The following is a 25346-nucleotide window of genomic DNA, read 5'->3' as shown; positions in this document are numbered from 1 at the left end:
TGTTGCTGATGTTTGAATGGGCCAATCATGTGCAACCACACCAATTCTTCCTAGCCCCTAAACCCTACCCTATAAAAACCCCGAGTTTTTGAGTCTCAAGGTCGATTCCTCTGTCTCCTGCGCGAGATACCTAGACTCGAGCTCCGCCATTAAAGCTACCTCATGCTTTTGCAACAAGAAGGTCTCTCGTGTTTCTTTGGGTAACCCCGCGTCCCGAGACTTGAATGGGGGGCTCCTTCTTGGGGTCCAACACTGCCACCGTCCTGGCCCTTACAGAGAGCAGTATTGATGCCAGGGATATTTTTGGTACATTTTGTATTTCCACTTTCTTCATTCAAATTCTCCATGCATGTCTTTTTTTCATTTGACCTTCTATGTCATTTTTATGATGGTTACTTTGAATATACAATTTGAGACATTGTCTTCTCTGTAGCTCAGACTGGCATTGAACTAAAGATTCTTTTTTCTGAATTAGCCACCTAAGTACTGGGAAAACTGACACAGCATCATGCCTAACTCCATATATTTTCTTGTCATTAGTATAGCTTTCTAAATATCTGTCTTGTTCCTTTGTTTGAAAAACATTTTCCTATTTCTTAATTTCCTTGAAGTCTTTGTGCTAGTCTATACAAAGCATTCATTTTATATGCCTTTATAGACTTACCCTTAATAACTAGCCTATTCAAACACGGATGCTGGTTCCCACACACTTTGTTTTTTGTAATGATCTTTTTGATTCTCAAGTATTCCAGGTCTCAAGAGTGATATGGGGCACATGAATAGAGGCCAGTGCCTTGAGAAAACTCCTAGCACAATCAGAGTGGATAACCTTTGACTTATTTCTTTCTTACCTGTGGCAGGAAAACAAGGCATGGGGAAAAAGGCATCAAGATAAGTATGAAAGGATTCAGTTGTCAGAAAGACTGGACACTGCTTGCCAACAGAGCTTCATGCAATAAAACACACCAAGATTGAGAAAAATCCCCAACATCTCACAGGGAAAGCAATGCTATATAAATTATAATTTTTATATAGTACATATAACTATATAATTATTTTACATATTAAAACAAATTATTTATAAATTTAATATATAAATTAAAATTATGATAATAAACTATAATGTACAATAGAAATATGATACTTAAGGGTTATGTGTAGGAATTTTAAATATTAGACCTGTTCTGGATGGCTCTCTGGTCCACTTCCATTCTTGAGAGTGTCTCTCTTGTTTAATAGACTATTATTATAACTGTCCTGGTGTTCCTGGTCCATTCATTTGTTTCAGGACGCATGAAGCTGAAAATTTCTGTGGGTGCCTGCCTGGACTCAGAACCCCAACTATAACCATAATACCACCACCCAGGAGGTAAAGTATATTCATATCTTCCCCTTTTCAGTTTCTTTGGAACACTTGAGAATGTTGAGAAAGCTCCTGGGAAAAGCAAGAGGATACTAGGGGATCCTGATCAACCTTTTCCCCTCTTTCCTTCCATAGTTTAGAATGTAATGCTAGAATACAGCTGCTGCTCTGGCCACAAACCTATAGCAACCCTTCCCCCCTCACAGATGGTACCAACAGGCACCCTACTGAGATATTGTCTGTGAATCTAAATAACAAATTTCCAGGTGCCACCTGGGGAAATGAGTTTACATCAAAGAAAGCATTGATGAGCCTCATCCTGCTCCCTTGCCTGCCTCCTGCTTTGAGTCAGAAACCCTGCCTGTGGTTCTTGCTGTGAAACTATCTGCATCCTCTGAAAAATTTAAGAGTAGCTTCTTGGTCTTTTGGCTAAGATCAAGTGTTAAGGATAAGAAGAGGCCCACGCTTTTTCCTTGTGGACCCAGATTTCCTCTCTTCAGGGCCTTTACCATGCTGTTAACATCTGTTTGTATGGCCACAATGGTAATAACTTTTGTACTAAACACCATACCCCCAACAATCTGTCTCTGTATCCTACTGAATCTCCCTCCAAGATGTTTCAGTGTCTGGACCCTCCTCCCTGCCATAATGGAATGTGAGCTGAGGCAAAGAAGGGTTCATTGACCAATTGCTGCCTAAAATGCAGTTTAAGCATGCATACAGCTGCCTGGAGGGTTTGCATTTATTAAAATGCCCATGTGCATAGACAGTGATCTGGTACTGAGCCCAAGAGATTTAGGGAGCTTCCTGCAAAGTACAGACAGAGAGCAACCATGTAGTCACATGGACAAATAAGATGGCAATGCCCCTATGGAGGTGACCAAGATGGTGCTAAGAAAAACAATGATAGCCACACATAGGTTTGAGTCCACTAAATTTCTCAAGAATCACCGAACCCACAGACTTTTGTGAACTGCCAGTATTTGCCCACTCCTACTCTTTCATTCGTACGTTGATTTTTCCAGAGGTCCTCAGGGATGACAGAAGTATCAGACTCAGGGGACTCCAATGAAAAAGTGCAGCAGCTCTTTTCCATATCTTTCACTTGAGATAATTCTCCAGAGACTCATCCCTACCCCAATGCTTAAAGAGATGGATCCAGGGCTGGTGAGATGGCTCAGTGGGTAAGAGCACCAGATTGTTCTTCCGAAGGTCCAGAGTTCAAATCCCAGCAACCACATGGTGGCTCACAACCATCTGTAACGAGATCTGACTCCCTCTTCTGGAGTGTCTGAAGACAGCTACAGTGTATTTACATATAATAAATAAATCTTAAAAAAAAAAAAAGAGATGGATCCAGACTGCCTCACCCACAGGCCTCACATGCTAACCATACGAGCTGACTCCTAGTTAATTTGTTCCACGTTTTACTACTACTATTGTTTACTTATTTCCATTTAATTATACCCTAAATGCCCTCAAATTCTCTCCATTAGCAATAACTTCAGAAATTCCCACAATACAGATGAGCATCCCAATATTATGGAACTTCAGCTCAGGAAAGAGGTGATATGTGTAATATATGTGTAATAGATTAAACCCTTGGTGGGAATCAAGTTAAGAGGAATTAGGAAGTCAAACTGTGACTGGGTAAGACAGTACAGAGTCTCTTTCAACTTGTATTCTTGCTCAGGCTATTTCAGGCTTAACTAGAATCTGATCTCCTTGATTAAGATTTTGCTGAAAGGACCCAGATATAGCTGTCTCTTGTGAGGCTATGCTGGGGCCTAGCAAACACAGAAGTGGATGCTCACAGTCAGCTATTGGACGGATCACAGGGCCCCCAGTGGAGGAGCTAGAGAAAGCACCCAAGGAGCTAAAGGTGTCTGCAATCCTATAGGTAGAACAACAATATGAACTAACCAGTACCCCGGAGCTGTTGTCTCTAGCTGCATATGTATCAGAAGATGGCCTAGTCGGCCATCAGTGGAAAGAGAGGCCCATTGGTCTTGCAAGCTTTATATGCCTCAGTACAGGGGAACGCCAGGGCCAAGAAGTGGGGGTGGGTGGGTAAGGGAGTGGGGTGGGGTATGGTGGACTTTTGGGATAGCATTGGAAATGTAAATGAAGAAAACACCTAATAAAAAAAAGAATCCTATGGAAAATTATCTTGGGATTCTAAACGTCAAGTTGTTCTAGCTAATTTATCATAGCTTCTGTTAAACTGCCTGTTTGTACAGAACCCCCTCCAGCTAACCACTTATCTTAGCTTCTGTTAAAATTGCTTGCTTCTTTTGTGAAGCCAACCTGCAGATGCTGAGCAAGGTGCCAGGAAGTGGATCCTGCCTTTAAAAACCCAATGTTCTGGACACGTGGGGTGGTCACACCTAGGTCCCTGAATACCTTGTGGTCCCAACCAGCTGGAATAGATTTTTAATAGGCTATAAACTGTGTCTAAGTGGTCATCTCTGGTTGGCTACCCATACCCAAACCAGAATTTCTAGCTCTCTTGGAGCTACTCTAATCCTTGTCTAGAGTATGCTAGAGTATGATGATGGGAAATTAAATTCCAACCCATCAAACTTCCTTGAGGACTCAAAGTAAATGAAAGAGATTCTTTACTGTACTCCAGAGGTTCTGTGATATCACAGAACTCACTTTCAGCTCCATTGGGTATCTAAAATACATCCTCAAAATTTGAATAGGATTGATCTGAGAATCTAAAGAAGAAACTAATATTTTATCATAACACCTTATGTCCTTGATAAAAGTTAGATGATAGAGAAGATTAGCTAAAGATTGGAAGCCAAACTTACAATGTCATCCTTAAACAGGACCAGTTTTCTAAGAATCTAGGGGACTGATCTAAACCCTTCCATGTCTCTCATCAGATCAAGCGGTTATATAAAGAAAAAACCAAACCAAAACAAAACAAAAAACAAAGGAAGAGGAGCCTTATGGGGCACACAAATAGTAGCACCTCCTATCAACCATCTATTTTTATGCTTATAGCTTGCTTTTTAAAGGAAGTGCCTGGACTCTCTTGGGCATTTAGAGTACATGCCTCTTTTTCAATCAGAGACCTTCAACAATGCAAGAGGAAGACAGGAAGTTTCTCTGAGGATCCATTATAATTCACCAGGAACTTACAGACCTTAAATTTGGGTTATAACCTAACATGAAAGGACTTTTATTTAATCCTCAATGCTTGCTGTCCAAATGGGGCGAAACGGGATTTGTGAAGAACTAAATAACATGCAGCCATTACATTTACCCAGTGTATTGGACCTCCCAGATTAGGAATCCATTGCTTGGAATTTTAATACCCCAGAAGGGACCCACATATAGAGAATGGCAATAGCATTATCAAAAGGTTTAAAAATGTGTTGAAACCCCCATTAACTATCAGATCAGAAAGTTAATTTAAAGAAGGGGCCAATCTCTGACCTTACAGGACTGAGAGTATCCAGTAACACAGACTGACAGATAAAAAAAGGCAAAACGTAGTCTCTCTAATTCCTTAAGCATTAATCTTGTTCCCTCCAGTGAGAGACACAAAATCATTTTTATTTTGTTGACATTAAAGTAACTATGTCATATATGTTCGTAATTATGCTCATGTAATTGTTTAAATGACATTCATTGTTAAGACAGCATGGGACAGTGTGTAGCTTGCCCCTAAAAGTTCCCAAAATAACTTGGGAACAAAACCTGTAGTCACTTCATGTTTTTCCTTTTACTTGTGCACTAAAAAATGTTTTGGGGAAACTAACTATAAAATGTGCATATATGTAGGACTACAAGTATTTTGGGGATCTTTTAAAAGGCCTGAAAATGCATACTGCCATATAAACTTAGGTACTCTTGACTTTCTCAACTTATCAAAATGGCATATTGCAGTCTATTAAATGTATTACCGAACCCCAAAGGGCTGTTTATATAAAAACCACTAATTGGAGTCATAAAAGATTCATTAAGTCATAAAATTAATCTTAAAATAATAGATTTTGATAAGGATTTCTTTCCAAGACAGGTTCTAAAGAGAACAAAGTTAATAAACATTTTATTTAATTTTAATAGCCATAACAGGTACCAAAAATAATGGGCAATAAAAGTGCTTTATATTGATTAAAATAACTCTATATAATGTTTATTAGAAATCCTTTTGTTAGGGGCTAGAATGATGGCTCAATATTTAAGTGCATTTCTTATTCTTATAGAGAATCTGGGTTTCCTTCGCAGAATACACAAAAAGTCACTTGTAGCACACAGGCACTTCTAACTTCAGTTCCTGGATATCTGAGTCTTTTTTTGACCTCTAAGGTACCAGGTATACACATAGCGCACAGACAGACATGCAAACGAAACACTCACAGAAACAATAATTACAAATCTAAAAACATTCTTTTGTTAAAGTCTATGAATTTATTTTATAGGCATATACTTGATCAAAACTGATAAAAATAAGATTTTTATTTAAGGCAATAGTACATACATAATGATAGATATATATGTTTGTCTTAGTTCTTTTTGTTTGAATTTATATTTCACAACAAATGATATAGGACATACAATCTCAAGAAGTAAAAATATTAAGTCTTGGTAAGCTTGCTCTATGTAATAGCAGTGAATATATTCCTTAATAATAATCATAATTAACCTAAAATTTTACATTTTACAATCATTTTTAATTAAATTCACAGTATTAGAATATGAAAACTATTGGCTGTCTACATATGCTCCCCATTTCCTCCAAACCAAGTTTTTCAAGATTATTTAGATTATTTTGTTTGTTTAAAAGAATTGGTCATTTGGTCTGGCAAGATGGCTCAGTGTTTAAGAGGACTGGCTAAGCCGGGCGTGGTGGTACATGCTTTTAATCACAGCACTCGGGAGGCAGAGGCAAGCGGATTTCTGAGTTTGAGGCCAGCCTGGTCTACAAAGTGAGTTCCAGGACAGCCAGGGCTACACAGAGAAATCCTGTCTCGAAAAACCAAAAAAAAAAAAAAAAAAAAAAGAGGACTGGCTGTTCCTCCAGAGGTCCTGAGTTCAATTCCCAGTAACCACACGGTGGCTCATGACCATCTATAAAGGGATCTAATGCCTTCTTCTGGCATGCAGGTGTACATACACACAGAGCCCTCATATAATAAACAAACAAACACATATTGGTCATTTAAAAACTAAGATTTTGTGCTGGGTGAAGGGACACATGCCTTTAACTCTAGTACCTGAGTGGCAGAGGTAGACATATCTATGAGTTTAAAGCAAACCTGGTTCATATAGCAAACTCAGGACAGCCAGGAGACCTGGATTTCCTGGATGTTTTGAGTTAAGATCTTTTTGAGTTTTGTATTTTCTTTGATTGTTGTACTGATTTTCTCTATGGAATCTTCTGCACCTGAGATTCTTCTATCTCTTGTGTCTTAGTCAGGGTTTCTATTCCTGCACAAACATCATGACCAAGAAGCAAGTTGGGGAGGAAAGGGTTTATTCAGCTTACACTTCCATACTGCTGTTCATCACCAAGGAAGTCAGGACTGGAACTCAAGCAGGTCAGGAAGCAGGAGCTGATGCAGAGGCCATGGAAGGATGTTCTTTACTGGCTTGCTTCCCCTGGCTTGCTCAACCTGCTCTCTTATAGAACCCAAGATTACCAGCCCAGAGATAGTCCCACCCACAAGGGGCCTTTCCCCCTTGATCACTAATTGAGAAAATGCCTTACTGTTGTATCTCATGGAGGCATTTCCTCACCTGAAGCTCCTTTCTCTGTGATAACTCCAGCTTGTGTCAAGTTGACACAAAACTAGCCAGTACAGTAAGTAAATAAAATATCCAATAAAAATATCTCAAAAAAGAAAAGAAGTGGAGAGATTGAAAAATTCTTTCTCATCTTAGCTGTGAGTTTGTCATATAAAGCCTTTATTATGTTGAGGTATGTTCTTTTCCATCTTATTGTCTCTAGGATTTGTATCACAAAATTATAGATTTGGTCAAACATCTTTTCCTTATCTATTGCTATGATTATGTGAATTTTGTGCGTAAGTCCATTTATATGATTTCTTACATGTATCTATTTACCCATGTTGAAACGTTATTGAATATCAGGATTAGAGACAACTTCACTGTGGCTTGGCTGATCTTTTTGATATATGCCTGTATTTGGTTTTGTACTACTTTACTAAGAATTTTGCATCTAGATTCATCAGGGATATTGACATGTAGTTTTCCTTCTTTTTTTGGGGGGGGGGAGGTTTCTCTACCTGATTTGGGTATTAAAGTAAGACCAATTTTATAGAACGAATTTAGAAGTGCTCCTTCTTTTATATTTAAAGATAATTTAGGAAATATTGCTTATCATTATTCTTTGAAAGTCTGGTAGAATTCTGCTGTGAGTTTGGATGGGCCTGAGCTTTTCAGATGTAATGATTTTTGTTAGGGTTTCAATCTCTTTATCCATTATGGGTCTGTTTAAGTTGTTAATCTCTTCTTGTTTTAATATTGGTGGTGTTGATGAATCTAAAAATTTATCCATTTCTTTTAGATTAAATAACTTAATGGAGTATAGGATTTTAAAGTATTCCCCATAATATTCTCGTTTCTCTGGTGTCTGTTTCCCTACTCATCCCTGGTTCTGTTAATTCGGGTCTCTTCTCTTTTTAAGGGTAATTAGACTAAGGGTCTTCCAATTTTATCTTTTTAAAGAACCAGCTCTCATGCTTGCGGATTTTTTTTTGTATTGTTTTCTTTGCTTCTATTTAGTGACTTTATGCTCTGATATCTTAAGTTACTTTTCTATTTCCATGACAAAACACTGTTGCCAAATAAATTTGTAAAAGAAAATAATTTGGGGTTCATGGTTCTAGAGGGTCGAATAGCCTATGACTATCATGGGGAGAAGCATGGGAGCAGGCAGGTAGGAATGGCACTGGAACAGCTGAAAGTTTACAAGTTGAGACAAAAGAGAGAGAGAGAGAGAGAAAGAGAAAGAGAAAGAGAAAGAGAAAGAGAAAGAGAAAGAGAAAGAGAAAGAGAAAGAGAAAGAGAAAGAGAGAGGAGTGGAATGGCCTGAGTTTTTGAAACCTCAAAGCCTACCCTCAGTGACAAACCTCCTCCAATAAGGCCATATCTTCTAATCCTTGCGAAATAGTTCCACCAACTATGGACCAAGCATTCAAATATGTGAGCTAATAGAAAATGGATATTACTCTCATTCAAACCTTCACATCTGATTTTCATTATTTCTTCATGTTTTCTAAATTTTGTTTAGTTTTGTTTTCAAAAATTTAAGTTGCATCTTTCTGATTTTTTAATGTAGGTGCTCAGAGCTCTGGATATTCTTCTTTAGAGTGTTTTCAGTGTATCTCAGACATTTTGTTGCTTTGTGTTTTTACTTTCATTTATTCCTAGAATTTTAAAAGTTTATCTCTTGACTTTTTTTTAACCAATTCAACATTCAATAGTCTCTATGATGTTGTATTATATCTTTTGCTGGTTACTTTGAGCTTTATAGCATTGTCTGATAGAATACACATAGTTATTTCAATTTCTTTTATTTTGTTGAAAGTTGTTTTGTTTTAGGTCACAATATATGGTATATTTTTAGAGATACTTCAATTGGAGGTCGTGTAGAATATATATATGTATATATATACATATATACATATATGAATTATTCTATAAATATCTATTATACCCATGCAGTGTCATTTAATTCTGGTATTTTTTTCATCTTTTTGTTTAGATGGCTTATCTATTGGAGAAAATGGGGTACTGAACTTTTTTTTACTATTATTAGGTTGGCATTACTCTGTGTCTTGAAGCTCAGTACCAGAATTATTTTTTATGAAATTGGGTATTCCAGAGTTTGGTTCACATATGCTTAAGATTGTGATATATTCTTGGTATTTTCCTCTTGATCACAACAAAACATCCTTCTTTACTACTTTTGATTAATTTTCATTTGAAGGATATTTGTTCCAGATACAATGATGGTGATATCTGCATGTTTTCTGGTCTTACTTGCTTGAAACGTCCTTTCCATCAGTTCTTTCACTATAATGAGATATATATATCCCTGAAGGTAAGATGAATTGATTGTACACAACATGATTTTGTTTCTTAATCCATCCAGCTACACTATGTGTCTTTCCATTGGGTAGTTAAGGCTATTGAAAATTGAAAATTGGTATTGAAAGGTGTGTATTTATCACTCTCTTTTTTGTTTGTGTTCTCTTGGGTATATTTATTCTATCAAGTCCAAACTGTTGCTTCCAGTAGTTTCTGTACGGTTGTTTTGGTAACATTCATTATTTTAGCTGTTTTATATCATGGGAACTTTTTTTTCTTCTTCTTCAACTACAGCAGATAGATTTGTTGGGTAAAGCAGTTTGGGTTGGCATCTGTATCTTTTTTGGAACTTGTGGTATATTGCTCAAGGCTCTTCTGGCATTTAAAGTTTCCATTGAGAAATTAGTTATTTTTTAGTGGGTTTTCCTTTATATATAACTTGTAGTTTTTCTCATGCAGATTTTAAAATGCTCTATTTGGTCTGTCTAGTTAGTATTTTAACTATAATATGATGTAGGGAACTCATTTTTTGTTCTCATTTGATAGTTTGTATGTCTCTTTTATCTATATGGCTATATTTTCCTTAGAGTTTTTTTTTATATATAAATCTTTTGAAAATCTTGTCTATACCAATCTTGTCGTGGAGTCTCCTCCTTTTTCTCAGCCCATAATTCATATATTTAGTCTTTTCACTGTGTCCCAAAGTTCATGCAAATTCATTTCCTGTGGGTTTTCTTCACATTTTTAATTGAGTGTTCTGATTAATCTACTTAATCATCTGGAATTTTGGTGTTTTATTTTCTGAGTCATCCACAATTGTCTTTCCACTAAATTTTCTAATTGGATTCTTGTATTTTTGCAAGTTCATCTTCACCTCACTTTGAGTTTTCTTCAGTATTTCTATACCAAAAAGGAGATAGTGTGCAATAGATAGGGAATTTAAGGATAAGCACCCAATAGTCTCCCTTTGTCCAATGGTGAGTCTCTATGTCTATTACCACCTACAGAAAAAAAGAGAGAGAAGTTTCTCTGATGCGGCTTAAGAAAGACTATTTCTAGCTCCATACACTTAACTGCAAATTTCATTTTTCTTTACAACTGAATAAATTTTAATTGCATATATTCACTATTCGTTTTTCAGTTAATAGACATCCAGACTGATTCCACTTGGTAATTGTGAATATGACATCAGTGAACATGAATAAACAAATATCTTTATAGGAAAATATAGTCTTTTGGGTACATTTACATGATTGGTATAGCTGGGTCATATAGAAAAGCTATATCTAGCTTTTGGAGGACCCTTCACAAAGATTTCCATAGCATTTGTATCAGTTTGTACTTCTAACATCAGTGAGTAAGTAGTCCTCTGTCCCCAAACTCACAACATTTGTTTTCATCTATTTTTTTAAAAAAATCTTAACTATTATCATTGGGGTAATAAGAAATTATGGGATAGTTTTAATTTCCATTTCTCTGATTGCTAAGCATGTTGAAGATTTTAAAATATTTCTTAGTCATTTGTATTTCTTCTTGTTAGAACTTTGTTCAGTACCACAGCCCATATTTAACTGAGTCCTTTGTTTCCTTGGTGTTTAGTTTTCTGAGCTCTTTGAAAATTTTAGATGTTAGCTGATAAAGACTTTTGCCCAATTCTGTGTGCTGTCTCTTCACTTGATTGATGGTGTCCTTTACTGTACTGTAGCTTTTTAGTTTCATCAGGTCAGATTTGTCAGTTGTTATTACTGAAGCTTGTGCTACTTCATTCTACTTCAGAAAATTCTTCTGTTTATGAGTTGAAACCTATTCTCTAGTTTCTCTTCTAACAGATTCATAGTATTGGGTCTTCAGTGGAGGTCTCTGATCAATTAGAAGTTGAGTTGCGTGTGGGATGAGAGATAAGGACTTAGTTTCATTCATTTGTACATAGCTGCATTTTCTCCTATTTATATTTTTGGCTTATTTGTAAAATGTAAGATAGCTGTAGGACTGCAGGCTTATATCTGAGTCTTCAATTCTGCTCCATTCATCACTGTCTGCTTATTATTATATGCATTGTATTATATATGATTTATGCTTATTATAGTTTATGTTGTCTTTTTATATATTATAATGTCTTTTTATTACTCTATCTCTATAGTATAACTTAAAATCAAATGTGATGATAGCTCCTGCAACATTTCTATTGTTCAATAGTTTTTGGATTGTATGCGTCTTTTGCATTTCTATAAGAATTATAAGATTTTTTCAATTTATATGAAGGATTGGGTTGCAATTTCAATCAACATTGCATTGAATAAGTAGACTGGTTTTGGAAGAATGGCTATTTTACAATATAAAAACTATCAATTCATGAGCACAGGAAAGCTTTCAATCTTCTGTTATCGTCTTTAAATTTTTTCAGCATTTAAAAATTTTATTGTATATGTCTTTAACTTTATTGGATAGGTTTATTTTTGTGTGTGTGTGTGTGTCTTTCTTGATATGTTTTCCACTAGTATATAAAAAGCCACTCATTTTTATGTGTTAATTTTGTAGTCTGTGATATTTTGAAAGTTTGTAGGAACTTTTGGTAAGGTTTTTCATGTATTTATTGTATAGAACCATATATTCTGCAAATAAGTATACTTTTATTTCTTTGCTTTTTAATTTATGTCAATATTATCTTGTTCCCATGTCTTATTACTTCAGCTAACCTGAGTGGAGAGAGTCGAAATCATTTTCTTGTTCCTGATTTTAATGGAAAGACTTCAGGATCTTATCCATTTGGCATAATGTTGGCTGTAGGATTGCTGTATATTGCTTTTTGTATGTTGACATATATCCTCTGTATCCCCAGATAATGTAGAGTTTTTATCATGAAAAGATTTATATTTTGCTTATGGCTTTGTTGAAAATATTTTCTGTGTCTTTCATCTGGACTTCTTCTTATATACTTATATTTCATCGATTTGGCCTTTATGTTGTCTTAGAGTTCTTACGTGTTCCAGTCATATTTTCCCTTTAGATTCATCATTTTATTTGATCGAGTGATACAAGCCCTAATATTCTGTCTTCTATTTGGTACATTTTATTGGTGACATTTTCCACTGATCTTTTTATTTGATCTTCTGGTTTATTCATTTAAAGTTTTATTTCTGTTTGTGTTTTATGCAGAATTTCTATCTCTTTACAGAATTGTATGTCCTGAATTGTCTGCCTTATTTTATTCAAATGTTTGCATTCTCTTGGCCTTCATTCCAGCATTTGTTCATACCCCCTTTGAGTTTCTTGAGCATATTTATAACTTCTATTTTGAATCCATTGACTTGTATGTCATATAAGTTACTTTCTTTGGCAAACATTACTATAGTAATACTAATTCTTTGGGGAGACATTTTTTTTTCCATTTGTTGTGCATGTGCTGTTGGATCTGACCATCTTGAATTATATAATTGGCTATTTATTTTGGTATGAATATCTATCTTACTTTTTTGTTGAGTGAGAATTTGGATCCTTTTTTACTGTTATCCCAAATTGACGGGTTTTAGGTCAACTGGGTAGTACTTGAGATTGGGCCACTCAGTAGTGATGTGCAATTCAGTATTAGTAGTGGTCCCAGCTCAGACAAACATAGGTGCAGTTTCTGATCAACAAAACCCCTTTATGATCTAGCAGATTCTCACTATAGTTTCTCAGAAGTTGAGGTTGGAGTGCAAGCGAGAGAAAGAGAGGTGTGGGGAGGAAATGGAGAGAGTTATCAGTGAGGGGCAGAGATGCTCAGCAGTTCTTCAGTTTACAGTTGTAGAGTATCAATGGGTAGGGGAAAGGAAGGGATCCCTTGTGGTGTGCCAGGGGCTGAGTTACAGGTTCTCAGATGGCACGTGCATAAAGTCAGAGTGGGTGGAATGGTATGGTGGGACTTGTAGAATGCCTGAATGGCTTGGCTCACAGGTTCTTGAGGTAGTGGGAACTGAGGTAGTACTACCTGTTGAATCTACAAGTCACTCAGCATACAGGTTTTCAGTCCCACATTCATTAATTAAAAGTATGTGCATACTTTTTTATCTCCATCCTCAAAATTCATTTTTTCTTTCTGGTCTTGACTTTCTGTTGTTGTTTTTAATTAATTCTTTCAATTTTCAGAATTTTGGCATGACTTTTTTCTAGTGTATATATTTCTTTGCTGTAATTTCTGTCAATGTTTTATAGTTTTAAACTATTTTAGTAAGTTTTTGAGAATTTCATACAATGTGTCTTAACACATTCACTCCCACAATTCCTCTCTTTAACCACCTTCTCAAACAGCCCACCCCTTCCCAATGAGCCTCGAGGTTATTTTTTTTCCTTCTATCACCCCAAAATTGAATTGGTGTTGCACAGCTAGTCTTGGAATTGAGGCCTGATATATTATGTGGTCAGCCAGCAGTAGTCACATAATTTTAAAAAGAAAAAAAAAATCAAGATTTCCCCTCTTTAGGTAGCCATTAAATGTTAATAGGTCTTTAGCTAGTGGTAGGATTATATGTCCACCTTTCCTGTTCTATGCTGAAATTTTCACCAGCTGGGGATTACACAAATCTTGCGCATGCTGTCACAATTGATGTCTGCTTTAAATTACTTTCCCTCAAGTAACTAAATATTTAATGTACCTTAGTGACTTTCTTTTCTAGGTCTTGAATTAATTCTCTTAGTCACCTGCTTCTGTGAATCATTTACATGATGTGTGATCCTCTTTAAAACTAGAATTCTGAAATATTTCTTGAAATTTTGGCCATTTATTAACTTTGCTTTCTGATATTGATATGTTGACAGTTTGTGAGGATGTCATAATAGAATGCCATCTCACTATTTTGTGCTAATTTGTTGTGTTTTGTGTGTCTTTTGGTATGTATATGTAGTTTCTCTACCTTTCCCCATTGTTTGTATATTTTATTTTCCATGAGTTATTTTCATCACTCATAGGTTTATGTTCAGTAAATGGGGGACAGAACTGACTATAGTAACAAATATCATTGTTTGTTTAAGATATTTTACTTACAGCATTTCTCCCTTCCATTTCTTCTATCCAAATCCTCCCATATAACCTCTCTACTCTACTGTAAATTCATGGCATATTTTATCATTATGTGTGTGTGTGTTCCAAAATATAGCCTCTTGAGTCCATATAATGTTACTGTATGCACATTTTCAGGGCTGATCATTTGGTCCTGGACAACCAGTCCAGTCAGTATTCTCTCTGGGAGGGCCATTTTTCTCACTCCTAAATGTTACTTAGTTTCTTAAGAGTTACTTATGTAGGGTTGAGAATTCATGTAATTTTTTCTGATGTAATCTGGAGTCTTCATTGGCATCCTACTTGTTCAAGTCACATTTAGCCAATCATATTAGTGACACTTTACAGGTGTAGCATCCAATGTAACTAGGATATACAATTTCACAGCAAACTTCCTGGATTCTTTAGTTTTTATAATCTTTCTGCTCTCTCTTCCACAATGTTCCCTGAGCCTTAGGTGTAAACATGTTTTGTAGATGTTGTAGTTGTAGAACCCAATATCAGTGGTGAAGACTACACTTATCTATAGGTATAAGGACAAATGTTTACAGATTGTTGTCAGGGATTCTGCTGGTTCAGTAGAATTAGTGGTTGTAGATTCTTTTCCAATAACCATGATCTCACTAGCAGTGAGTAGTTATCTATGTTTTAAGTACCAATCATGGTAACTCTCTTGTTAACCATGGTAAACCTCTTGTTAAGTCCAATTAGAGAGCTAGTGGTTACTACCAAGGTAAGTTTGTCACTACTGTACCTTTCGGGTTATAATGCAATGCTGATCATTGGTGTGGTTCATGGGTGTTATAGCTGGTAGAATTACTGGTTGTATTCCTACTTTGGAAGACTGCATGGTGCCTTCTGGAGTGCATGGTACCTTCTACCTCTGGGGAGTAACCAAGGAAAACAGCAATAGACTGTGTGTTTGGGCAGGAACTTGGACAGGCCTGACGAACAATTCTAAAGATGGATGTCATGTCTGGTATTGGGATTTTTGTTAGGTGACCTTTGGCTTTTGGAGGGAGTACCATCAGCCTAGATGAGAAAAGTTCATTAAAACTACATGCGTATATTTATGTACTGAATTAAGTGTGTTGTAATTTTTTCTTTTTTGGTAACTAGTTAATATTCCATCCACCTTTTTCACTTGTTTACCTAGTTTCCCACTTCTCCTGTATTTACCTCCCTCCCCTTTCCCTAAGCAAATATAATTATTAGAGGTAGCTTACTGGAAACTACAGGAGAAGATAATTCTGTCTTCAATTTTTATCCCTGTAAAGTTCAGGAAGAGGTGCCATTGAGTACAGTTTGGAAAAAACTGTAGTGTGGTGTATTTTGTTCATTTTTGTTTTTAAAGTTAAGGGAATCAACAGTTAAGTGACAAGGTGGGGGTGAAAGGGAAAGGAAGAGTGGGTAAAATAAGAATCATAAGAATATGATTAGAGACATGGATGGCAGTAGGCAAAATATTGAACATTAGGTTTAGAGAAAGAAATGACAGATACAAAAGTCTTTTTCCAGCAAGACTTAACTTATAACCCAATGACTATTATACTAAGGTATAAATACTAAAAAATGAAGTAAAATTAAAGATTAAAATGGTAAAATATAATTAAGGAGGGTTATGTTTTAAGTCCATGTTTTTTCCTTGTTGAGAAGATATGGTTTCTCCCTCCCCTTCTTCTTTTTTCTTTTTCTTTTTAATTGGATTTATTTATTTATTTATATTTCAAAGGTTATCCCTTTCCTGACCCCCACCCCCCAGAAACCCACTATCCCATACCCCCTACTCCTGCTTCTATGAGGGTGTGCTCCCCAACCCGTGTATTGTCTTCTTATAAGATGCTGCTGGTGGAAGACTACTAGTTTCAGTAATTCAAACACATTAAGTAAGTTTGTCCTGAAAGAATGATTTCTTTAGCAGAATATCAGTTTTCTGAGACTTTTTTGTCTGATTTCCTCATGTTGCAAACCACAACATTATTTCTGGTGCTTTGTGGTTAGTTCAGACTATGCAAGGCTTTTTATGCCTGAGGCCATGCCCACGAACATTTGCTGGTTCATTCGTTCATTCTTTTTTCTTTCTTTCTTTCTCTTCCTTCCTTCCTTCCTTCCTTCCTTCCTTCCTTCCTTCCTTCCTTCCTTCCTTCCTTCCTTCCTTCCTTCCTCCCTCCCTCCCTCCCTCTTCCCCTTCCCCTCCTCTTCCTCTCCTTCTGGTGAAGACAGCTTTACAATACTACAGGAAGTTCTTTCACAAAGTTCTTATGATTTAGATTCTATATAGTTTGTTCCAGATATGGTAGGTGCTGGGGGTTGGAGGTGATGTGTTGTGATCTCTCATCTTCAGACTCTTACCACATGTCTGCTGCTGTCTCCACCATCTGTGCTTCTTGGGTCTGTTGCTTTCATAAGTGTACGGTACAAAAACATGTTTTGCTGTGCTCTTCTGGTCATCCCAAGTCTTTGCTCCTCTAGGAAATGGAGATGGAGAAGAGGGTGGATGCTAAAGATCTCCAAATTTTAGCCTATGATACTCCTTTCCTGCTGCTCTGTCCAAAGTTTCTCTGTTCCTCTCATTTTTAGGGATGCTGAATCCAGTATTCTATTTGGATTTTTAGCAGTATAAAATGTCTCTGTCTCAAACTGTCCACTGCTCAGAGTACTTAAACACATTTCCTCAATGGGACCCAGATCACTTCAAGCAGCTTGGCAAGTCTAGGATGCTAGCTTTACAGAGAAAATACCACCTGGTCTTGCTGACCTTCTCTGTAGCACTTTCTCTTATTCATTGTATTATGATAATTCTTATAATCTCTTATAATAACTCTCTTATAATACCAATACATAAGTATTGGTGGTTTTAAATCTTGATTCTCTTCAATTTGATCTCAAGGTTTCACATGTATGACTTATAACCTGCCTGAAGGAAGCCTTGAGTGAATGAAGTCCCTGAATGAGTGTGTGCTATTGACATAGGCACTGTCATAGGCACAGGCATTTCCAAAATGGCAACGCCTACATCTCACCCTGGGAAGAGTCTCAGAGAAATGAAAAAGCCTTCCATGTGTGGGGGGGTGTCTAAGTGTGGATATTATAGCATGTTCAGAAATTCTCTACCATAGCTTCCCCTATCTCAGATGTTTATGGCTGGAAGACTGTTCCCCTATGTAGATAGCTCCTACCAAGATAGCTAAACCTATCTCCTTGATCTAGCTGTATACCATAAAACCTGCCTTCTGTTTATCTGCATGAAATAATACCACCTTCTTGTTCATTTATATGCAAAACCTCAGCTCCCTGTTTCCAGGGTGTTTTGATTTCTCCATCTGAGAACTTAGACCACCGTGTTCCAGGTGTTTCTCAACATCTATCAGGTTGTCTTTATTTCTTTGCCACCCCAGTCAGGTTCTACCCTGAAGCTATTTGGAAACAGCATCTGCCATTCTCCTTCAAATCCAAGATAAACTATTATGCTTCTAGATTCAGTTTAATATGAATTAATAATGAAACATGAAGGTTTTTTTATGGAAGTATCTCAGAATTATAGTAATATAATTTTCTCATGATGCCTTTGTTCTATGAAGATCTTCACTTTGTGTAATATAATTTTCCCTGTTCTCTTTATTTTTATTTTTCAGAATTTAAGGAGGATTGATAAGCATCCTTTGTAAGTTTGGTAGAACTTAGCTGTCAAGCAACCTATTGTTCTACCTTTCTGCTAGAATACTTTTACTTACTTCTTTAATATATTATTAATCATCTGTCTGTTTTTCACTATTCTATATTGATATGCAATATTTTTCAAGGGATTTCAATTCTTCTGGATGATCTAATTTTAAAGAAAGTTTTAAAAATAATAGTTCATTATGAAACTTTTCATTTGACTTGTCTGTTGTAATTTCTTAAATTCTATTTCTGATTTTATTTAAGTTCTCTATTCAGCTATGGTATTGCTAATTTCATGGGGCAGAAAGACTGTAAGAGGCAGAAGTTGAAAGAAGAATGGGATACAATGTTTTCTGGATATAAGAGGACATTTTTTGCTTATGAACTCCAAGCCGCCCTGCTTGCCTGCACATAATTGCACTAAATCAAGCAATTTAACATCTTGGCATGAATGAGAGAAGACACATAAGCTCCCACCTCTAGCTGAGAAGCTACTGGTAGTTGATGGGTGATGAGAGAGAGAGAGAGAGAGAGAGAGAGAGAGAGAGAGATTGAGTGTTTTCTTTAGAAGTATAATTACTGGTACCACACTCTGATTGAAGGCAACATATTTAAGAGTATATGGGGCCGGGCGTGGTGGCGCACGCCTTTAATCCCAGCACTCGGGAGGCAGAGGCAGGTGGATTTCTGAGTTCGAGGTCAGCCTGGTCTACAAAGTGAGTTCCAGGACAGCTAGGGCTATACAGAGAAACCCTGTCTCGAAAAAACAAACAAACAAACAAACAAACAGACAGACAGACAAACAAACAAAAAAGAGTATATGGGAAGTACAAATAGGACTTAAAAGATATTCATTCATTCATTCATTCATTCATGTATTTATTTAAAGAGTACATGGTGTTGCAGTAATGGAAAGGATAGATTTGGGAGAGGTTGAGGAGGAGGATGGTCATATACCCAAGAATACATGGGCAGCACTAATTAGGTTCAGTCAGTTATAAAATAAAAGATGATATGAAATTGAGAAGAGCTTATGAAAGGAGAATTACACAAATAATTCTGGGGTACACTGTGATAAACTTGGTCAAAATATATTGTATGAATGAATCAAACCATCAAAGAATAACTAATAAAACTAAACTAAAAATCAGAGTGATCTCAAATAAATAACCTGATAATTACCTTAAGGAATTATAAAAACAAAATACATCAACCCCAAAAGAAACAGATTGGGAAAAACTAAGATCATGGCAGAAAGTAATAAAATTAAGAAGATAAAATAAAATGGAAAAGGTAGCTAGTACAGAGGATCACTGTAATGAAGAGTTGGCTTTTTGAAAAAGTAAATAACACTGGCAAACCATTAGCCAAGTTAAACAAAAGGTACGCATGAGAAGACAGATTAATAGAACAGGAGATAAAAAGGACATATCATAATGGTACCAAACAAATTTAGTAAAATCATAAGAACATATTATAGAGGTTTTATTCCATGAAACTGGAAAATCTAAAAGAAATGGATGAGTTTATATACACATGACTTTCTCTATGCTTGTGACTTACTAAATTTAAAGAGAAAGGAAGTAAATTATTTGCAGATATATATTAAAATTCAGTAAATTTCCAATGATGGCCGACTAGGCCATCTTCTGATTCATATGCAGCTAGAAACACAAGCTCTGGGGAGGGGGTATTGGTTAGTTCATATTGTTGCTCCACCTATAGGGTTGCAGACCCCTTTAGTTCCTTGGGTACTTTCTCTAGCTCCTCCATTGGGGTCCCTGTGATCCATCCAATAGCTGACTGTGAGCATCCACTTCTGTGTTTGCTAGGCCCCAGCATAGCCTCACAAGAGACAGCTATATCTGGGTCCTTTCAGCAAAATCTTGCTAGTGTATGCAATGGTGTCAGCGTTTGGAGGCTGATTATGGGATAGATCCCTGGGTATGGCAGTCTCTAGATGGTCCATCCTTTCGTCTCAGTTCCAAACTGTGTCTCTGTAACTCCTTCCATGGGTGTTTTGTTCCCAATTCTAAGAAGGGGCAAAGTGTCCACATTTTGGGAAAGAGAGGCCCATCGGTCTTGCAAACTTTATATGCCTCAGTACAGGGGAACGCCAGGCCAAGAAGTGGGAGGGGGACGGGGGAAGGTATGGGGGGGGGCTTTTGGGATAGCATTGGAAATGTAAATGAAGAAAATACCTAATTAAAAAAATAATGGGTAGCAAAAAAAAATTCAGTAAATTTGAAGCAGTGAAGAAAAGTCTCTAATCAAAAAAAAAAAATCATAGCCCCAGTCCAGATAGATTCAGTGCAGAATTATACCAGACCTTCAAAGAAAAGCAGCATCAATATTTCTCAAGTGGATCCATAAAATAGGTAAGGAAGAAACAACACTTCTAAATTTTTTTATTAAGCTAGTATTGTCCTGATACTAAAACTTGACAATTCCAAAACGGGTTTGGGAGAGGCTCATGAAAACCTATACCAAACAGAACAGCAATTGGAAGTTGCTCTGGGGAGCAACTGTTTTTTTTTGTTGTTGTTGTTGTTGTTGTTGTTGTTGTTGTTTTGTTTTGTTTTGTTTGTTTTTTCATGTTTGTGGCTCCTGGAAACTTGCCCACTTGCCAATGGAAGACCCTACATATATGTACATACTAGAAGCATTAGTTGGACTCAGTAGATCAAAAAGAGAGAGCGAGAACATGAATTTGAGGGAGAAGTTCAGAGTAATTCTGGAGATGGGAACAGATGGTACATATAATGAAAATATACTGTTTATATTATGGGATTCTAAAAGAATAATTAAAAAATATAAAAAAACAAGATTATAGGCCAATCCCTGTAATGAACATAGAAGTAGCAGTTCTCAATAAAATACTTGCAAAACAAATTCAAGATCACTCCAAAAAATCATTCAGAGATGAAAAAATTCCATTGTGTGTATACACCACATTTTCATTATTGATTCATCAGTTGGACACTGTGGTTGATTTTATTTCTTAGCTATTGTACATATAGCAGCAATAAACATAGATAATCATATATCCCTGTAGTAAAATATAGAGTCATTTGGTTACTTGTGTGTATGTGTGTGTGTGCATGTGTGTGTGCGCGTATATGTCTGTGCACGCATGCAGGAATTTTGTATCTGGTTCACATGGTAATTTTATTTCTAGCTTGTTGAGTAGTTGTCATACTGTCTTCCACTGAGGCAATATCAACTTACATGTCCATCAACAGTGAATAAGAGTTCCTTCTTTCTTACATTCTCTCCATTTGTTGTTTTGATTTCTCAATGATAGCCATTCCACTTGGAGCACAGTCAACAGAGGCCTCCATGGCCTCTGCATCAGCTCCTGCTTCCTGACCTGCTTGAGATGAACAACAATGTAGAAGTAAGCCCAAAAACTATGTGAGATTCCCTATAAATAAAGTTATAGACAGTTGTAAGAACCATGCAGTTTCTGGGCATCAAACAATGATCCTCTGCAAGGCAGCCAGAACTATTACCCTCTGAGCTGACTCTGCAGTCTTCTTGAGTAACTCTCTAATTATGATATATATTTAACCCTGGCTCTTTATGAGAAGAAAAAATCATGCTATGCACCTATGCTGACATGTAACTCAGAAGGATGGGAAGACATTTTTGTCGCACTTACTGAAACAAAGTGCATCAGCTTAATCAGGTCTGTTTTTTGTCTACTGCACAACCACACTGGCAGTGCTCTGAGAGACTTCACAGTAGATCTTAGCAGGAGATTGACACAGCAGAGCCAGGAACCAAATCTGCTATAATTTTAAGAAGAGTATCTTTGAAATACATAGACAGGATCGAAACTGGTGTTTGGCATGAGTGTTCTTTTAGGAGAAACTCAGCAACATTTTAAAATTTATTGATGAACTAGATATTATTTCCCAATTATAAGTATATTGGAAAATTCCTGTGACAAAGCAGAGTTTGTTTTCTGAATGGAGCAGTGCATTGTTTACTCTGTGAGACCAAGCAAGTATTATTTAATTCTGAAAAGTCTGTGGCATCATACGAGAATATTTTGTTACGATGTGCTGCCAAAAGAAAATTCCTAATTTCTTTATTATCTAAATAAAATTGTGCTGACTTTTAACACATCAGATAGTAGTTAAGTAGCAGAGCCACAGAATTTAAGTTGATTTATTTTAATACAATGTGCATAAAACAATTTAATTTTATGTGATACTTCTTTATAAAAGGAAGATGTTTGTCTTATCAGCAAACATCCATGAAACCTAACTAAATATTAATGGAAAAGCTAGGGAAGAGATGACTTTACATTTCAAGTGATAACAAAACTGACTTTTCAGGAAAACGTGCCTTGTGTTGAAACCCTAATACAGTAGCTCCTCCCATACTGACAGGCCTTAAGCAATGGAACAGTTAACAGGGACCAGCACAATCTAGAAATGTGCTGGCTAAATCCCTGTGTCCGAACACATTAATTAAACCAGTCATTTTACCTTCCTCCTTCATAACATTTTTGATTAAAATTTCACACATTACAATGATATATGTCTTTTCTATAAGCTGTGAAATTTACTCAGCCATCAATGGGTTCGGATTTTATTCCTAAGAAGCTTGTAGTACCAGAAAAGTTGACTTATTATCTCTGAAGAGTGAAGTCAAAGACAGTTTCCTTTGGCTAGATTTAGAATTTTATACCAGTGAAGGTGCTGTAGAGCAAAACATTCATTAGTAATATTGTACCCCAAAAGCAGTAACTTCTCTCTTAATATATTGCCTCAAAAATTTATAACTGTAAGGCTTAATAAAGCTGTAGATTATGGTTTGAAGAGTATATTCAATGTAATGAATCATCAAAGATAAAAATAAACAATAAAAGATAATCAAAACATAACAAAACAAAAAGAAATACTAGCAAACAATGAAACAGGTGAAGGAAAGGAATAAAACTGTTCAAGGCCTGAAACTGGAAATAGAAGCAATAAAGAAGACACAAATGGAGGGAATCCTGGAGGTGGAAAAAACAGGGAAGAGAGCAGGAACTACAGATGCAGCATCACCAACAGAGTACAAGAGACAGAAGAACAAATCTCCGGCATAGATGACATAATTGGAGAAATTGATATATTGCTCAAAGAAACTATTAAACCTAAAAAGTTTCTGACCCAAAACATCCAGAAATTCTGGGACACTGTGAAGTAACAGGAATAGAAAAAGACTCCCAGCTCTAAGGTCCAGAAAATATTTTCAATAAAATCATAGAAGAAACTATCCCCAACCAAAGGAAGGAGATGCCTATAAACACACAAGAAGGTTAAAGAACACCAAATAGGTTGGACCAGAAAAGAAATCCCTCCCACCACATAATAATCAAAAGACTAAATGTACAGAACAAAAAAATATTAAAAGCTGAAAGGGAAAAAGGCCACTAACATATAAAGGCAGGCCTATCAGAATTATACCCAACTTCTCAACGGGAACTCTAAAAGCTAGAAGGGCCTGGGCAGATATCTTGCAGACCCTCAGAGATCACAGATGTCAGCCCAGACGACTATATGTAGCAAAATATTTAATCACCATAGATAGAAAAAACAAGACATTCCATGGGGAAAACAAATTAAAAAAAAATTATCCAGCTGGGCATGGTGGCATACGCCTTTAATCCCAGCACTCGAGAGGCAGAGGCAGGTGGATTTCTGAGTTCGAGGCCAGCCTGGTCTACAAAGTGAGTTCCAGGACAGCCAGGGCTATACAGAGAAACCCTGTCTTGGAAAAAAAAAACCCAAAAAACAAAAAAGAAAAAAAATTATCCACAAATCCAGCCATACAGAAGGTACTAGAAGGAAAACCCTAACCCAAGGAGACTAACTATACCCCAAAACAAAGGAAATTAATAACCACCATAGCTGTAAAACTAAGAAGGGCAGCACCCTACTTTCACCAATGCATAGATCATTGAGACAGAAACTAAACAGAGAAATAATAAAACTAACAGATATTATGAATCAAATGGCCCTAATAGATATCGACAGAACATTTCACCCAAACAGAAAAGAAGTTACCTACTTTTCAGTACTTATGAAACTTTTCCCAAAGTTGACTATATATTTGGTCATGAAAGCTTCAATGTATACAAGAAAATCAAACCCCGGTGTATCTTATCAGACCACCATGGATTAAAGATAGACTTCAATAACAACATAAACAAGCTAGCCAACTCAAGGAAACTGAACAACTCTCTACTCAATGACCACTGAAAGAAATGAAAGATTTTCTAGAATTCAATGAAAATGAAGACACAGCATACCAAAGTTATGAAACACAATGAAAGTAGTGCCAAGAGGAAAGGTCATAGCAATAAGTACCTTTATAAAGAAATTGGAGAGAGCTCATACTAGCAATTTAAAAGCACAGCTAAGAGCTCTAGAACAAAAAAGAAGCAAACATATCGAAGAGGAGTAGATCAGGTGTGAAATCAATACATTAGAAACAAAGAGAGCAATACAAAGAATCAATGAAACTAAGAGCTGGATTTCTGACAAGATAAGCTAGATAGAACCATTGGCCAAACTAACTAAAAGGCAGACAGACAGTACCCAAATTTTTAAAAATTCAGAATAAAAAGGGATACAAGGCCCATACCTAAACAGATTAAAGGCAATATATGCAAACGAATATCCAACATCAAATTAAATGGAGAGAAACTTAAAGCAATTCCAGTAAAATTAGGGACAAGACAAGGCCTTTCACTCTCTCCATATCTATTCAATACAATAATTGAATTTCTAGCTAGAGCAATAAACAAATAAAGAAGATCAGGGAGATACAAATTGGAAAGGAAGAAGTCAAGGTACTACTATTCACAGATGGTATGATAGTATGCATATGTGACCCTTAAAATGCTTCCAGAGTACTCCTACAGCTGACAAACACCTTAAGCCAAGTTGCTGGATATAAAATTAACTAAAACAAAAACAAAAACAAAAATAGACCGAGAAAGAAATTAGAGAAATAACACCCTTCACAATAGCCACAAATAATATAAAATATGCTGGTGTAACTCTAACCAAGCAAGTGAAAGATTTGTATGACAAAAACTTCAAATCTGTGAATAAAGAAATCAAAGGCCGGGCGTGGTGGTGCACGCCTTTAATCCCAGCACTCGGGAGGCAGAGGCAGGCGGATTTCTGAGTTCGAGGCCAGCCTGGTCTACAA

At 36.3% G+C, this 25346-nt stretch overlaps 1 protein-coding gene across 2 annotated transcripts in view; it reads right to left on the bottom strand.

The window, feature by feature from the left end:
- The window catches only part of Zc3h12b (zinc finger CCCH-type containing 12B), a 182901-nt gene that overhangs the window by 48189 nt on the left and 109366 nt on the right, over window positions 1–25346 (bottom strand). Inside the window, exon 1 of one of the 2 annotated variants that reach the window (XM_029473587.1) lies at window positions 21360–21495. The exons of the other annotated variant lie outside the window; for it this stretch is intronic. The gene's annotated coding sequence lies outside the window, so the exon portion shown is untranslated. Of the gene's footprint in view, window positions 1–21359; window positions 21496–25346 lie in introns of those variants that run through there. 2 annotated transcript variants of the gene reach the window in all.

Source organism: Mus caroli, chromosome X (assembly GCF_900094665.2).
Source record: "Mus caroli chromosome X, CAROLI_EIJ_v1.1, whole genome shotgun sequence".
Classification (NCBI taxonomy): domain Eukaryota; kingdom Metazoa; phylum Chordata; class Mammalia; order Rodentia; family Muridae; genus Mus; species Mus caroli.
Note: the sequence above shows the minus strand (reverse complement) of the source record. Positions and strands in the feature narration are given on the sequence as shown.